General features: G+C 34.0%; 1 protein-coding gene across 8 annotated transcripts in view; it reads right to left on the bottom strand.

Annotated features, from left to right (window-relative positions):
• Window positions 1–17,936, bottom strand: part of erbb4b (erb-b2 receptor tyrosine kinase 4b) — a 655,930-nt gene that overhangs the window by 263,860 nt on the left and 374,134 nt on the right. For 2 of the 8 annotated variants that reach the window (XM_087268196.1, XM_087268195.1), the window contains exon 1: window positions 11,391–11,492. The exons of the other annotated variants lie outside the window; for them this stretch is intronic. The gene's annotated coding sequence lies outside the window, so the exon portion shown is untranslated. Of the gene's footprint in view, window positions 1–11,390; window positions 11,493–17,936 lie in introns of those variants that run through there. 8 annotated transcript variants of the gene reach the window in all.

Raw genomic sequence — 17,936 nt, forward strand, 5'->3', positions numbered from 1 at the left:
GATCAATGGATGCCCACAGTGAAGCTTCATTTTGTTTTACCTACTACAGTACTTTCAGCTCTGATGTAACAGCACACTTAGTGCTCCGGGGTCAAGCAGACTTGTTACTGTACCAAAAAATAAATAAATAATAAATAAATAAAATGGTAATGTTTGTGTGGGAATTATGTGTTCAGTTGTAACAATATGGCTTTCAACTTTTCTGTTGTACTTCCAGTATGAATTGGTGTTGCACTCAAAGCAATCAATATTCTTGTGAGTTACAAACAATCCATAAACCGAAGAAAATGAAAAGACAGCAATTCAGGCTCGTGGATCATCAAACCAACCACTAACTTTAAAAAGCAGATATAACCACAAGTTACAAAAGTAAATGCCAACCCAGGTTTTTTGTGGCATTTTGCTATCCGCTTGTTAAGCGTGACGTCATGCGATGCAGCTTTCAGGTCCGGTTGCTCTAACATACTGTGTGGGGAGACTCAACGAATAATAATAATAATAATAATAAATGTTTACAGAGCAATTCAATACTTTCGAAAATCATGATTGCATTATATATAGATCCATGCCTAAAACCCGATAGTCAGAAAGTGATTCATTTGGTCACACTTTGTTTTGATAGTCCGTTTGTTGAATTTAAGTTACATTGCATCTACATGCCAACTAATTCTCCTTGGATAATAAGTAGATGGTAAGGTTAGTGTAAGTTGACATGTACATGCAAAGTTTCTTATAGTCAGTTAAATGTCTGTTGAAGGAGCAGTATCAGCAGATATTAAGAAACAGACCATCAAAATAAAATTTTACCATGAATGTTTTATAAATTAATAAAATATTACTGTCTGTGATGTAGCAAGCCCAGTAACTGTTGTGTTTCTGATTAAAAAATAATAATAATAAATAAATAAATAAATAAATAAATAAATAAATAAATAAATAAATAAATAAATAAATAAATAAATAAATTAAAAAAATCACTTTAATGTGTGATACAACTAAAAAGTGGTCATAAATTATTACTTTCTCAAGTCAAATGAGTAGCACATTGGACCCGGAAACAGTATTCCATACATCATGACTTAACAAGCAGATATAAAACACACACATACACTAATGTTTTAAAGTCTGGGGTTGGTAATAAACATATTTCAAAGAAGATTTTAACGTTCAACAAGGACACATTTATTTAATCAAAAATAAATTAAAAACTGACAACAACCCTGGACAAGAACTGACATTCCCAGAATTCTCTTGTTACACTTCACTTTTGATGTTCTTTTCAGTGAATTTACTATGCTTCTTTTACGTTTTTAATGATCAACAATGAACAATAGGTTTTCAAGCAACATTGAGTAATGAACTGTGAATTAATTTTTTTTTTTTTTTTCAAATATTTTCCAAATTATGTTTAACAGAGCAAGGACATTTTTACATTATATCCTTTTATACCTTCCTTCTAGAAAATGCTTTATTTTTGTTTGAAAGGAATTAGGCTAATTAAAAAATAAATAAAGGTCAATTTTATTAGTCCCCTTAATATATTTTAAGCCCCCGAGTAGCTACAGAAGAAAAATAAATAAATAAATAATAAAAAAAGGGGGGGTAAACCAGAGCAAATCCACACAAACACATGGAGAACATGCAAACTCCACACAGAAACGGCAACTGGCCCTAGGACTCGAACCAGCAACCTTTTTGCTGCACTGTAAAACTTTTTGTTTACAGAATAATACTGGCAGCAGGGTTGCCAGATACATACTGTTTTTTACAGCACAACTTCTTTAAATTATGTACACTGTTAACAATTGTCCTGTAAATTAACAGTAAAATGCCGTCAGTTCCTGTTGCCAGTACTGTTATTTTAAAGTCTGTTGCTTAAAAAAAATACATGCACTGAATTAAAACTCAAGTAGACACATTTCATTTACACAATATACTACATCAATTTGGCCAACTGCTGTTTGAGTTTATGAAGAAATATTTCTAATGTGTTATACGATTAACATAAGCACATTTATAACGCTAACTTATTTTAGATGTTTCAAAACATTCAGTTTAACCCAAATCTCTTGTAGCTGAGTCGACAGCCACTGAGCCATCAGAAATATGTTTAAAAGAATTTAAATTTCACAGGATGGCTAATCATTTCTCACTTCAAAAAAAAAAAAAAAAAAAATGTTTACCTCATTTTTTTGTGGTTGCAATGACTATACTCTGTCAGAATGTCTACATATCCTATATGCTATTTATAAACAGATGTAAGAGATGCTTTTAAAAGCCAATGAGAGAGACTCATATAAAAGTGGTCTAATAGAGCTTTTAAAGATACAGACCCAACACTAGGAGCCATTTTTTCCCATTTGAAACAGGCCTACAGTCCTGATAAGGCCAATCTATAAATACAGCTCATGCTCCACCATGAAGTGTGAGGAGAGAGGGCTGATGGGATCCTTAATGTGAGGTATGGAAGCTCTAATGACAGTGGTCCACTTAAAACTGTAAGGATGCTGACTGAAAGCTTTGAAAACTAACTTGTATATAAGCTACTGTACTGTTAAACCTTATTCAGACTAGGATGTACAATGTCGTTTTAGCATCTATATTGCAATAGTTACATCGCAGGATGTGCAATGTGGAATCTGGATTACAGTTTACCAGGTACAATTGTTCAGAACTCATAAGAATTTTGGAGCCATTTCAGTTTAACCATAATAGAGTGAATGTTTATCAATTGTTTGTGTTTTTAAGACTTGTGTAAAGAGCTTAAGCGAGATTAAAACATTTGGGCACAGTGAATTATTATATTTGAAGCTTTAAGAAAGATTAATCATATTTAATTACTTTAAGAATATGCAGCCTTATTGTACATTTGATTATTTTATTTCTGTACCTGTTAGACTCCTTCATTTGTGCATTTGCTCAACTTTATCTCTACTTGTAATTTGTTTATTATATTTTTAGGACTTCCCTACAAAATCCTCCCAATCAACCTAAAATGATCATTTATTTATATTATGTAGTGAAATGTCGCAATACAAATCTAAATATTGCAATATATGTTTTTCCAATATCGTGCAGCCATAGTTTAGACTAAACACTTTTTATTTAAAGATTACTGTGAAATAAAATCTTGACTTGTGCTGGGGACCAACTATGTCAGACTACTTGTTCCTTCCTGCAGCTGTAAATCTCGATGACGTATTCTTAATGATGCATTCTATCATTAAGAAGCTGCATACATTACACATGTCTCTGTAATTGTCTATTGTGTTTCCCACAGATGCCAGTTTCTCCCATATAGAAACTTTTTACATTTTCAGATTTCCCAGGCAAAAAAAGTTATCATAGTTGGGTAAACTTAGTGTGAAGTGAATAGAAGAGTAGCACAAATATATATATATATATATATATATATATATATATATATATATATATATATATATATATATATATATATATATATATATATATTGCTCAAATAATGAATGAAAAACCCCACAATAGAGTTTCCACGACTTTCAAAAAAAGGGTAAAAAATTGTGTAAGATTGACATCGGCAGTCATGTACAAAATCAAATTTACTGTCCCGGCCATAGACGCTGCATTAAAAACACCTTGCAAGAGCAATATTTAGTTGATATTTAGTTATATAGACAGTTAATAAAAGAAAGCTTTGTGTCCAGCTTTAATTAGGTGGGAGTGTCGAGTGGTGAAAGAGGGAAGGGTTTGCATTAAAAAGGGGGTTTCAGTATGTGCAAGCGCTGATTATCACAGGGGTAACACAAACACAGACACAGGGGAGGTAGGCAGTGACTATGTTTACATGATCATCAATCAGATTATTTGCCTTAATCTGAATAAGACAATAATATGATTAAGCTTTTTACATGGACTCTGTTTTGAATGTTGCTTTCATGATCCCGTTTTCCATGTTATAGCACACAGATTGATTAACGTCATCATGTCACCATGCTATCCACATTTCCTCCTGAGTTTCATGTAATTTATAGTGTTTCATTACTAATTTTGTTGACTTTAACTGCAGTTTGGCACTTTCACTTTTATTCAAGAACATTTCATTCATGCCACAGGTGACAAACAAGATATTAGAAGCGAGGAACCACTGGAAGAGTGTGGTTTTAATAGAATTTCACGCCGAACGGGAGAAAAAAAAAACTCTCGGTAGACGCAGAGACTTAGCAGGTGCAGAGAATAGAGTTAAACAGCTGTATAGACTATCCTGTCACAAAATGCGTCAAAAATCATACGCAGCAAAAATTGTACTCAACAATAATAGTTTGATAAAGGTGTTTACCTGTTTACACTCGGAGAGGAGCATTTACAGCAGATCTTTCAGTTTATCATATTGTAAAGATATTTACATACTCTAAACTTAGTAACTAAATAATTTAGACTAAGCTATGTCTTTAAAAACTGAAAGAGTTCTGATGATAATTCTAACTAACTTTGGCATCTGTATAAACATAAACAAAGAACACTGATCACACACTTACACACACCTTTTTTTTAAAAAAAAAAAGACTAGTGGAAATCCGTATTTCACCATTTCTAGATGTGAAAAGCTCTCTGGTAAAAAAAAAAGTTTCTTACAAACATATTTTTGCCAGGTGTTCCAGTGTAATCCATAGTCAAATGTGGGCCCAGACGCAGATGCGCTCATGTTGTGGAAAAATGGAAACAAAATCTTTATTGCGGCGCATTTATAAATGCAACACTGATGACCCATGTCTCTAAACAATTCTTCTTCTTCTACTTGTTTTAATTACCATTGGCAACACATTATGGTGTCTGAACACTGTAGCAGGTAAGCTATAGTCTCCGAAGCTATATCATGCATATTAATGGAGTTGCAATTCATTCACAAAAGAGCACGCTGATTGGTTTGAACCCAGCATTTTCTCATGAATTAATGATGAAAACTTAAAGACGTCATGTTGTACCGCCAGGTACAGACATCCAGTCTTCATGCTGGAATTTAAACAATGATCTCATTGCTGTGACGTAGCTTCAAAATTTATTTTTGAATTTGCACGAAATAATGCGAAACCAACCAATTTTCACTTTTTTTGTGAAATATATGTGTCCTAATAGTGCTTTTAGCAATCTCAAAAAATGTGTTTTGGTATTTTGTGACCCTTTAAAGGTTGATAATCAATCAGATGCCGATAAAGATACTTTATTGTTAAGAGATCAAACCAAATAGTCTTTACTTTGCCATTAAAATCACAGCACGGATTCTGTAAAAATCTGGAAAAGCAGCCATTTATCAAGTTTATCATTTAAGGTATGTGTGTTAGCAAATGAAACACTTGTTTACATAGAAAATGTACTCCACAGTCACAACTGTGAAGTGAATTCGCCTTGGGCCTTCCGTTCAAAAGCAGACCGAGAAAACAGCAGTGAACAAAGTCAAAAAAAAAGAAAGATATGGACAGATTTCCAGGCATTCTGTCTTTTCTCAGCAGTGGAGTGTCGGGCTAGAGGAAGTGTGCCTGCAAAAACAAAACCTCCTTTTCACTCCCCGAGACGTGCTCAGTGTTGAAATAAACTCCTGCAATCCACAAACAAGAGTGGAATGGGGAAAAAAAGACAGTGATGTGAAAGAAAGACGGACGCAGAGATGAACGGCAGGACTGCAGTCGAGTGGATCGTAGTCGGTCCTCTGTATATTTTAATGCATAATTAATACTCCACCTGTTCCAGTTCAGAGAAGACAACAGAAGGGTTGAGAACCAGAGAGAGCCGCTAGACAAAGAGAGACTGAGAGAGATATAAAAGACACAGTGTAAACATACAACGACACCGTGACCCTGTGTATACCATTATGCTAAACGGCGCTCATTTACATACATATAGATCTTGTGTCTTTTAGATGGGTGGGCGGAGACATGTATAAAGGTTTCAGGGTTTGGATCACTGCGTGTCCTTATACGCTAATAAATCAGAAAAAAACATTTCTATATTAGTTTTATAATTAGGATATATTTATCATTATGCAAATACTCATTCTGATTATTCTAATTATTTATTAGCAACATTGGTAACATTATTCTCTGAGATCTTTGAATCTTGATTTAGGTGACACTTTGTATAATTATGCTATAAGATGATAAGTTGGTGCCCAAATAGTTTTTCAAGTAATCATAGATTTATTTATTTCATTTGTATTTTTAGGGACTGAGCACCGGGGGTGTGTAGGCCCTATTGGAATTGCTTCTTCTTCTTCTTCTTCTCTAGAATGAATCACATTTTTGAGGGTCTAAACATGCTTAAAACTCATGAAACTTTGCACACATGGCAGAAGTGTTGAACATTTACGTTTGATAGAGGTTTCAAAAGTGGGTGTGGCAAAATGACTTGACAGCGCCACCAATGCATGTTTGACGGAGTGGCCCCAGAACTATGTTTTCACACATACGAAAGCAAAATCCGAAACCAATCAGGAAGTTAGATATGTTTAATTTCCTTAAAAAAAATAAATAAATAAATAAATAAAATTAAAGTGTAATTTTTGCAATTTCCATGCGTTGCATTTAAACAAACTCCTAGGGATTATTTCAGATCAACACCAAAATTGGGCGTTGTAATCTAAAGGCCTTGGTGATGTTAAACTGCAAAGATCTAGAGTTTTCTCAAAAGGCGTGTCTGTGGCGGCCTCACAAATTCAGTGTATCGCCATGGAAGAGGAAGTACTTGTCGCACAATGTCTGATCTGCCTGACAGTTCACAGGTTCAATAAGATTCATCGTCTAAAGACATCTACATGTAATATTGAATCAAAGTCATAGTGCCACCTAACACCACCAATTTTCTCAGGTTTTTTTTATATAGACAGTTGAAGTCAAAATATTAAACCCTGTGAATTATTAGCCACTGTTTATTTTATTTTTTTTTCCAATTTCTGTTTAAAGGAGACAATATTTCTAAACATAATAGTTTTAATAACTAATTTCTAACTGAATTATTTTATCTTTGCCATAATGACAGTAAATAATATTTGACTAAATACTTTTCAAGACACTTTTATACAGGTAAAAGTGACATTTCAAGGCTTAACTAGGTTAATTAGGCAGGTTAGGGCAAGTTATTGTATAATGATGGTTTGTTCAGCAGACTATCAGAAAAAAATCATAGCTTAAAGGGGCTAATAATTTTGACTTTAAAATCATTAAAAAAAAAAAAAAAATGCATTTATTCTAACTGACATATAACAAATCAGACTTTCTCCAGAAGAAAAAATGTATCAGACATAATGTGAACATTATCTTGCTCTGTTAAACATAATTCGGGAAATATTTAAAAAAGAAAAAAAAAATCAAAGGGTGGCTAATAAATCTGACTAAATAATAATAATTCAACGGTATATCAGCTTAAATTATTAATGTCCACTGTTCACTGTCATACTAAGGCCACTAAGCAGTGAGCCCCGGTACGAGGTTCCTTTTCAACGCTGCTTGCAGCTTTAATTTTATTTATATTTGCATGACTTTTTTGTAGTGTTTTTCATTGGAAAAGTAGCATTCCTTTAAAAAAAAGTCCAAAAAATTTCAAACTCATTTAAAATAAAAAGAACATCAAACACCTCATATAAAGTTGAGCTCTAGCTTTTGACGATGAAGACTATTTATTAAAACAGACAAACACAGTGGGTCTCTTTCATTAGGCATTTGAACACACACGTCTGCAAATGGACATTTTTACAAAACAAATCAGATTCACCAACATATTAAATATATATTCGAATTTGACATAAAAATGTTGTATCAAATGTAATCCAGAACGAACATACGCTGGGCAGCTTTATAAATGTGTTATATTGCATATTAACTCTGCAGAGAGTAAACCACATGGATGGAATAAAAGTATGCGTTACCCATGAATAAACCCTTTATTTGGTGATGTGTAGGCAGGTTTATGAAAATGTCTTTTGAAAAGTCTTTTGCATGTGGATTTTCTAGTTGCACAAATATATCTGTAGAAATAGCCAACAATACATTGTCTGATTCAAATAGATTGTTTTTTATTCCTAAACTCATTAGAATATTCATTCATTCATTCATTCATTCATTCATTCATTCATTCATTCATTCATTCATTCATTCATTTTTTAATTTATTTATTTATTTATTTATTTATTTATTTATTTATTTATTTATTTATTTATTTATTTAATCACATTATATTATATTATTTGATTTGATTCAATTTAATTTAACATGATTATTTAATTTAGCATGATAACTTATCCCATCCCTAAATATGTGCTAATCTACACAATTACAAAACTCGTTTTTCGGACCCAAACTTACATCCTGTTTCTAAAAAAACATATTTTATTATTTAAAACAAATAATAAAATAATACAATACATATTTTTATTACATGTAAATATTACTAAACAACTGGAACAGCTACATGGAATAAGAAACAGAATTCCTACTGAATACAGAAAAAAATAAGATCAATGTTTTAGAGTTGCAATCCTGAAACTTTTTCAATCCAGCTTCCTTCATCCTTCATCTCACTCTCTTGTGTTTACTTCAAATAGTGACACTTGAAATAAATAAGACTCATATTGACATTTTGATCTCACAAAGACGTGTCTGATGCGTTTAATCTCACCCTTCAACCAAAAAAATAGAAGGACGTTCTATCTCCGACAAAAGTACAATCAAAGAGGCACCAATCCTTTTTCACGTTTCCTCACCAAAACACTATTAAGCTACATAAATGAAGAATCACAAACATACACAAGCTCTTGAGTTCGATTAAACCAATTAACTTCCTACATTTGACTTCAGTGTGGATCTCTCTGTCAGTGGAGAACACAGAGCATGTCGTCTGTCTAATCTGTGTGGACTGACGGAGACGCCAGACTTTCACTGTGACAGGAATTGTGAATGAGAGGCGCAGCGCAGAGCTCGGCTTGATTCTCATTGGTTTAGACAGTGCGACAGACTCATGTCAGGCTCACTGATAAGCAAAGCCTGCAGGATATGTTGATTACCACAAAACATTCTGTGACAGCAAATATTTGAAACTCAGAAACTGACAGAGAGCGAGGTGTTCCCTGTAATTTCATAGTTCTTGTTAAGGAAATAGAGTGCTTCGTTTTGGAATATTGTCTCACTGTTTGTGGAGATAAACATACGGTGACTGTTTATATATTTGTAAGGCCCACATATTTGAGGTGCCTTGCTTTATACTGTAACACAACAGATGGTAGCAAACAATAAAGCATCATCTCACAATAGGTAAAGATAAAGCTATTTTTACTCTGGTGCTTTCCAGCAGGCACAAGAAGTCAACATGACATCAGATTGACAATGTACCCCAGCATCAGGGGACGTTGCATCTTGTTTGGTAATGAAAATTGGGTCGACATCAGAACCCAGCGTCAGGCCGTCATCAATGTCTAATACCGAGTATAAAATAAATCAAACATCAACGTCTAATGATGTTGCAGCTTGAGGTTGTTTGAATGTTACCACTATGACGTCTATCAGATGTTGGACTTTGGTTGTCATACCTGATGTCAGTATTTGATGACAATATGACGTTGGTTTAAGATGTTGGTTCGACGTTGGATTTCTGTCACTTTCGAACACAACGTAAAATCAACCAAATATCAACGTTATTTGACGACATTAATGAAGGTTAAATAACTTTGTCCTTAAATGCTGATTTTGGTAAAGAGGAACTGGCTGGCTACACATTCACCTGACATCAGAAGCTAAATCTAAGCTAATATTAACATCTTATAATGTTGTGTGCCTGCTGGGTTCCTACAAACGGTTGATGGAAACCACTAAAAAGATATTCAAACAATGGCAAAAGGTGAATTTTATGATACAAATGTTGTTTTTTATTTCTTATTCATGATACAAATGTTGTTTCCATTTTTCTTATTTCACCAATTAATAAATGATACTATTAAGGGGTCTTGGAATGTCTGAGATGTGAATCTAATCTAATGACTCTTATTTGATTCTGAATTGGCTTTTTAGTGCAAACAAAGCACTTGAGAGAAACTGATTTTATAATGTGAGAAGAAAAAGGCTGGACACAAATGAGATTTATGTAACAAAACCATGTAAAAAAAACATCACTTGCAGATGGCAATGGTCAGTTACAGACTGGATGGATGGATGGATGGATGGATGGATGGATGGATGGATGGATGGACAGAATAAATAAAAATTAGACTGTTAAACGTTTCAATGTTCTGATTAATAGCTTTCAAAAGGGTGAATTTGTGGAATGAAAAGGTTCAGAGGGTGTTCATATTTCTTCATGGAACCATCGATGAAACTACATTTAAAATATATATTTTATACATATTGAAAAGCACTTGTCAAAAAGCACTTAAATGCTTAAAATGGTTATATGGTTCTAAATTGAGATTTAAACTGTCTAAAGTCTAATCAAACTAAAATAAACAACTAAATGAGACTCTTTATAGTGTTTTTGTGCAGTGTGTTGCAACTGACTAAACACCAAGTTAAACCATAGCCAATGAAGAGAGTCGTAGTGATGTTGATCAATTACTGTCATTCTTCTTATTAGCATTTGTGGTAGGGATGGCTGAGGTTAAACAGATATTTTGACACAGTGTCGAGATCCTGAAGCACAAGTGTTTTGAAACACTGCACCGAAGCATGATCGAAACACCCAGGTCATGTGACTAATGTGATTTAAAACACCCAGGTAACATGACTAAAGCATTTCAAAACACCAGATCACGTGATTAAAGTGTTTCGAAACACCAAGTCACGTGACTGAAGCGATTCAAAGAAACAATCATTTCAGTGTTTAAAAGTGTTTAAAGACCTGTGTAATCTGCGTTTAACTGACAGGTGTGTGCACAGAGTAACTGTGCTGCAAGTGGCCCGAGTTCGAATCCCAACTTGTACAAATATTCTGAAATTATGACTCGATGTATGTTAATAATGTTATTTTTTATGACCAAAACAAGACACATGTATTCACAAAGTGTTCATTCACTTGTCAGACCGATGATAAAACAAAACACGTTACCAGAACAGAGCATTCAAAAACTAACATCCATAACTGTGTCACACTGGATTTGAACACATTATCTCTGCATGCTAGTCAGAAACTCTCACCACTTCACTAAATCAATTGAAAACTCAGCTTAACTGTTTTTTTTTTTTTTTTTTTGCTAAAGCTGTTGCAGAGCATTATATACACATCAAATAAATACCACTAGCTGATGCTGTAGGGACGGGTTTTGAAACATTTTGAAGCTTAGACACATTTGCTTCCACTGTTTCAGTGTTTCACGAAGCCTCACTTTGCCCACCACTACAAATTATTTGTAACATGTCTAATAAAAAGCATAAACTCACGACATTGCCTCTACGATGAATTTAAGTGAATCCTTTAGATCGCCCAAGAGAGCACATGTCTGATATTGCTTTCACACAGAGCCAGGAACACTAACAGGAAGTGATTAAACAGGAAGTATCTTATTACATAAAATAAAAGTACTCCATTTACAAATGAAGTAGATTGATAAAATGACAATTATGAATTTTCACATTTTAACAAATGGAATATATATTAAACAATATTTAAAGAAGATATTTTAAAGTGATACACATTCAAGGGCAACAAGCTCTTAGCTCTATAAGCTAGTAATTTGCTACTTACAGAGAGTAGGTAATAGTTGGCTTAAGATGTTAAGAAGTGTGTAAGATTAAGGATTTTAAGATCATACTTACAAATACACAGCCAACATAATTATGACAAGCAGGTAATTAGTCAGTGGTTAATTTTGTAAATTATTGCTTAAACTGAAATGTTAGCTTAATGTTTTAGTATACTAATGCCTCTATCTTTTCACCATTTTTAACTACTTTCATATCATACCTAAACTTAACACCTACCTACTCTGTAAAACCCAAAAAGTTAAGGTAACTCAAACCGTTTTAGGAAACCGATTGCAACAAACCATTTAAGTTCAAAAACTAATCCTAATGAATGCTGTCAACTGAATCAATTTCAGTAAACGAAGCAATTTGAGCAGTAAAAATTCAATAAATGAAGAGAACTCAAATCAACTGGGTACTGTAAAACCCAATAAGTTAAGGCAACTCAAACGGTTTGAGGAAACCGATTGCTACTAATCATTTGAGATAAAAAAATAAAAATATAAATAAAAAAATAATTTATATTAGTACTGTGAACTTACTCTATTTAAGCTTAAAGAAATTAGGTATTTAATTAACCCATTACCTTCAACACAGAGTTTACAACTCTTTTCAAATGAGTAGAATCAACTTTTAGTTAATTTTGAGTTAACTACACTCATTTCATTTGATAAAGTTGACAGTGGGTTTTACAGTGTACTTAAACTAGCAGAAATTTTACTGAGGTAAAATTCATATTAAATAGTTAATCACTATTGAGAATTGTTCTACAAACTACAAAAAGTGTTTTGCATGCATGTTTACTTTAAAACAAATGGATGGATGGATGACTGGGTGAATGAAGGAATGAATGAATGAATATATAAATATATACATAAATAATAAAAAAATGGGCTCTTCATAAATCATAAAGTTACATAGTTACTCTCCTGTAAGCAAATCATTGTTTCTAAAAGCTAGATGTGTCCAAATAAATAAGCTGATGTAATATACATTACAAGCACATGTGACTATATTGAAATGCAGTATCAGTAAATACCAAAAAAAAAAAAAAAAAAAAAATATATATATATATATATATATATATATATATATATATATATATATATATATATATATATATATATATATATATATATATATATATATATTTTTTTTTTTTTTTTTTTTTGGTATTTACTGATACTGCATTTCAATATAGTCACATGTGCTTGTAATGTATATTACATCACAAGCACCTTAACTGGGATATAGAATATGTATATTTCTCATATCTTACAGATACGGATGATTACACACTATAAGAAACAACCAAATTGTTGTAAAACACCATTCTTATGGTTTAATAGCTATACATCCAGCAAGATCAACCTGTCATTTTCGAGAGGGGAGAGGATGAGATGTTATGAAGGTGGAGTGAGCTGTAGTTCAGAGCTGACAGCACTATAAACACTTCCTTTAGAGAATTCTCCTGTTGCCATAGACTCACACAGAGTTAGACCACAGGAGCAGACAAACGCCCACTGCTAAAATGATGTCACTGATCATTAATGGAGCTTGGGGCTTTGTTTTAGCAAACATGCTTTTTCAAACCATCTGGCTCAGCGCAGTGTTGATGCTCCAATGTGACATCTTTATATTTCATTGCCTGAAATATGTTTAGGAAACATATCTCGCTCAGCAGTGCTCCATCTGCACACAGACGCTGTTTTGGGATATAGAATACGGTTTTCCAGATGTACCGATGCATTATGTAAAAATGAAATAAATATGTTTAACACACCGTGAAAGTTTTCATATGTATTACACTTTACAAGTGCGAAAAAAATACTTTGATATCAACCCAGGCTCATTTTGGATACGTACCCAGGTCTACATTTCTGGGGACAGCAAAATACATAACCGGAGGTACGTCTGCTCACAGTTTTTGTTTTTGCAAATCCACCAGAGGCCGCTGTGTATGCTTTTTGATGATATTAAATTTCTCTCACACTTTCTGGCTGTCAACTGACTGACCGACCAACTGACCCATGAAGCCTGGTCCCTAAACCCAACTGATAGTGTTTTCAAAAGCAATTGGAGGGAAAAAAAAGAAAATCAGTTGCTGCCAAGTGATTTCACCACATTTTCAGCCTGTTGTTATTTTATGTATTTGCTTTTGTTTCACCTGGTTTCTGGAACTGTTCTTCGGTGGACTCAAACCTGTCAACACGATCAACTCAGCTCAGCACCCCAAGGTCATCAGCTTACACGGTAAGCTACTGGGCAAACTGGTAACACCGAAAAAGCCATCCATACAGACGTAAGTGGTCAGCTGGTAGCGCAAGAAAAAACAGAAGCCATCTACTGTGTCATACCACCCAGTAATGTCAATTTTCAAGATAAAACACAACCAGACATACCACTGGCTACAAAATTTGCACTCTCCAGAAATATAGACGAAGTATCTAGTATGAGAGGTATGCATCCACAATGAGCCTGTGTTAGTTGATACAGAATCTCGTGGCAAAAAATCTGGAATATATTGCCTACTATAGGGTATGTTTTGTCGTAACTTTCAGAAACACATCTTTCTTGTACATGTCCAAGAAGCTTGTTTCACAAATTACCTTTGGCAAATAAATAAATAAAAATAAAACCTCTTTATTAAATCCAACAGTGTTAAATAAAAACAAAGTTAAATAAAAACATTGGAGAAAATTTGCACAATTTGCATGGAAAATTTGTTTTTCAATGAACCTGTATTGTTTAGAACACTGTTTCAATAAAAAAGGAAGAAAAATAAAATCAATAAAAAAGACAAAGACTTCAATGTCTGCTTTGACTCATACTTAAGAAACACACCACAGCATAGTGTCAAGAAATATCCTTCTACTGAATTATCCTTAAAGAATGGCCCCAAACATGAAAATATAAACTTATTTGTTTACAGTAATGAATCTTGTAAGTGATTCAAAAACAAGATGTTCAAGCTACTATTCACACACAAACTTTTGTAAACACAAGGGACAATCTAGCTAACTTAAGTTCACAAACAAATAACTTACATAAGCATAATTTATTTTAAGGGAATCAAAACATACTATGACCCCTTAGAACGACCCAGAATGAATGACTCACCATAAACATACAAGATGGCCCCATGTAGCTCAATTTATAAAAAAATGACTCTTGTTAAATAACTCCTGTTATTTTAAGTAAATCTCTAATGGCCTTCTTAAGTGCACTTGTGGTCTTCTGAATGTACTGTACAATGCTCACAGTGTGCACCTGTCTGGTATGTCCATGAGACTGTAGGGTGTCCCATTCATCGTTTAAATATGAGGCACTTCCTATATTATTTTACAGCATTATCAGAGAGTATCAATTTGAAATTTAAGTACAATGAACAACTTAAAATATGACTAAAACCCAGACTGAGATGTACATACACATGCCAGTCTAATGATGTTGATTGTTTAGGAACACAACAACACAATTGGTTTAAACAATTGGTTCAAAAACGTCTGTATTATTATGTTTTTTGGACTACAATTCAGCCTAATATTTAGAAAACGGAAAAGTAAGTGTTCACATGCATGCCCTTACCTGATTGTGTTTAATAAGCTGGCAAGGCACGTGATCATGCAAATGCTTAAACTCACTTTCTCCTATCAAAGAAAGTTTATAAATTGCTGAATCTGATTGTCTAAGCTTGGTGTTGTTATGCTTATCAGCGATCTAGCGGCTGCAGATTGCTAATGGACTACAAATGCGCCATTACACAAACTACAACTCCGTCAAGTATTTCGTACACACTGGTTCCTGTTTTACTTAAATTACACACTCACACACACAGCCGGAGGATCATTACGGACTAAATTAAATGGACTTTAAATACAGCGCGCACACACACACACTTGGCTGAGTCTTGTTTACCCGTTTGTGAACATGACGAAGGGTTTTCCTTGCCTTGCCGGGTTAGATCCTAACTTCGTTGTTGTTGTTTTTTTTTCCTTTCTGCTGCCTGCCTTTCGACCATCCGCCTGTTTAATGACTCTGGACTGCCTGTGTACAGCTTTTCCCCTGTGTTGACCGTTGCTTGTCAAACCATTCTTCTAATAAACATTCATTTGGATTCACACCTCGTTGTCAGTGTCCCTTCACACAACAGATATGCATAAATAAAAGGGGGGCAGCACGGTGGCGCAGTGGGTTGCACAATCGCCTCACAGCAAGAAGGTCGCTGGTTCCAGCCCTGGCTGGGTCAGCTGGCATTTTGTGTGGAGTTTGCACGTTCTCCCTGTGTTTGCATGGGTTTCCTTCAGGTGCTCCAGTTTCTCCCACAGTGTATGTGAGTGTGTGCAAGTGTGTGGGTGTTTTCCTGATTAATAAAGGGACTAAGCTGATAAGAAAATTAATGAATGAATGATATATGATAGGAATGCATCATTATTATGAATTTAAGTGCATGCAGACAGGGCAAAGATTTTGAGGTTCAGAGCAAGTATATGTAGTGGATGCTTTCTATACTTAAATGATTATAAATCCATATAGTCATCTTGCTCAGAAGTAGAAAAGCTACAGCTTAAAATATTGCACCTTGAGCAGAGTAAATAAGCTATGAACAAACACATTACTACAGAATACCACTATTTAATAAATTAATGAATTGATGAATGAACAAACGAATGAGCAATCAAATGAACCAATAAACAAATGAAATACAGGAAGCAATATAATAAATTATTGCAAAAGTACTAATACAAAAGTTTGGATTCACACTTTCTTAATAATAACTTAATAATATTAGCTTAATAATAACTTTAAAAGGGTGATTTTTTTTTGGAATGTAAAGTTCAAACGGTATTAAAGTTTTTTTTTTTTCATAGAATCATCTATAACCATTAAAAAAGTTATGAGTTCAAGAAAACTATATTTCTACTCAAGGATAGTGTCAGGTTCTGTGTTGTTGTGTTCCATGTGCTTAAGTTTTGGTTGTGATTCATTTGTTCATTTTTCCCGCCTGTTGTTTGTTTCATGAGTTTCACCTGCGTCTCTGCCCTGTATATAATCAGTTTAATCATGTCCCTTGTGTATACATATCCCTGAGTTTGTTTAGTTCCTCTTCCGGTATTATATTGTCTACAACCCTTGGTTACTATGTGTGTCTATGTTCCAGTGTCTCTAGTGAGTGCTTTGTAAATACATTTGTGTCTTATGGTAACACCTGTGATCCAGTGCATCACTTAATAGAGAGAAAACATGTCAGATGGATTAAGGATCATTTTTCTCATTGTGTCCAATTCTGTCCCACTTTACAAACAAGTTGCTTGTAAGGTGTTTTTATTTCCTAAGAAGCACTCCCACCATTAAAATAAGATTCTAAAAAGTAGTAGTATTTGTTTTGTTTTTTTACTAAGATGCCAAAGGTGTGAGAAAACCCATCTCTGATTGAGTAGGTGGTCCCTTCAGATCATACAAACTCTTTAATCTCACACTCGGAGGGGGTCGGAAAGTGTGGGCGCTCTTACAGGTACACCACATTCAAAGATGGAGGGATTGTGTGTTAAACGCCTTGATTACTGCGAGAGAAAGAAAAACTGTCACTCTGCTGGAAGTCTGTCTTTTATCCTGTTTCCTCCACTTTCCACCTTTTCCCTGTGGACCAAAGATCACAACAGCAGAACCGCTGTGACACTAAATACGGCACTCTCATCTGCTCTCCAGAGATGTTTGTGTGCGTGTCGATTTATTGTGATTCGCTGCTGGGAGATAACTCCTAAAAACAGAGTGTCTCCTCTGATGTCTTAATATAATCATTCATCTGTTTGCTTTATCTGCAACTAATAAAAGTGTTCACGCACAGAGACTTCAGCACCCCACAATGAACTATGCTTCAGTTCCTTTGGTATTGATTGGGTTCAACAGTAATTAAAGAACGATAGCCATCTCCTCCTGCTGACTCTACCCTTGATACAGATCACTTCCTTGAGCTCTTTTTTTATTTCTCTGACTCTTAACAATTGATCACATCTGCCAGTGAAACCCTCTATGAAGGAACAGTTGAAAAAAAAAAAGAAATACATGTTTGCTCTTTGTTTTATTAATTTGTTTTATATCTGAAAGCTGTTCCCACCTTGTCTTATTCTTTATTTCTTCCACAAAGCAAAATAAAAAACATGCTACTCTAGGTAGAATGTTTGATCTTTTGTTGATGAATATGGATGAGAGTTAAAGAAAAAGTTCACCTTAAAATGAAAT

This window comes from Danio rerio, chromosome 9 (assembly GCF_052040795.2).
Source record: "Danio rerio strain M-AB ecotype USA chromosome 9, GRCz13ab, whole genome shotgun sequence".
Taxonomy (NCBI): Eukaryota; Metazoa; Chordata; class Actinopteri; order Cypriniformes; family Danionidae; genus Danio; species Danio rerio.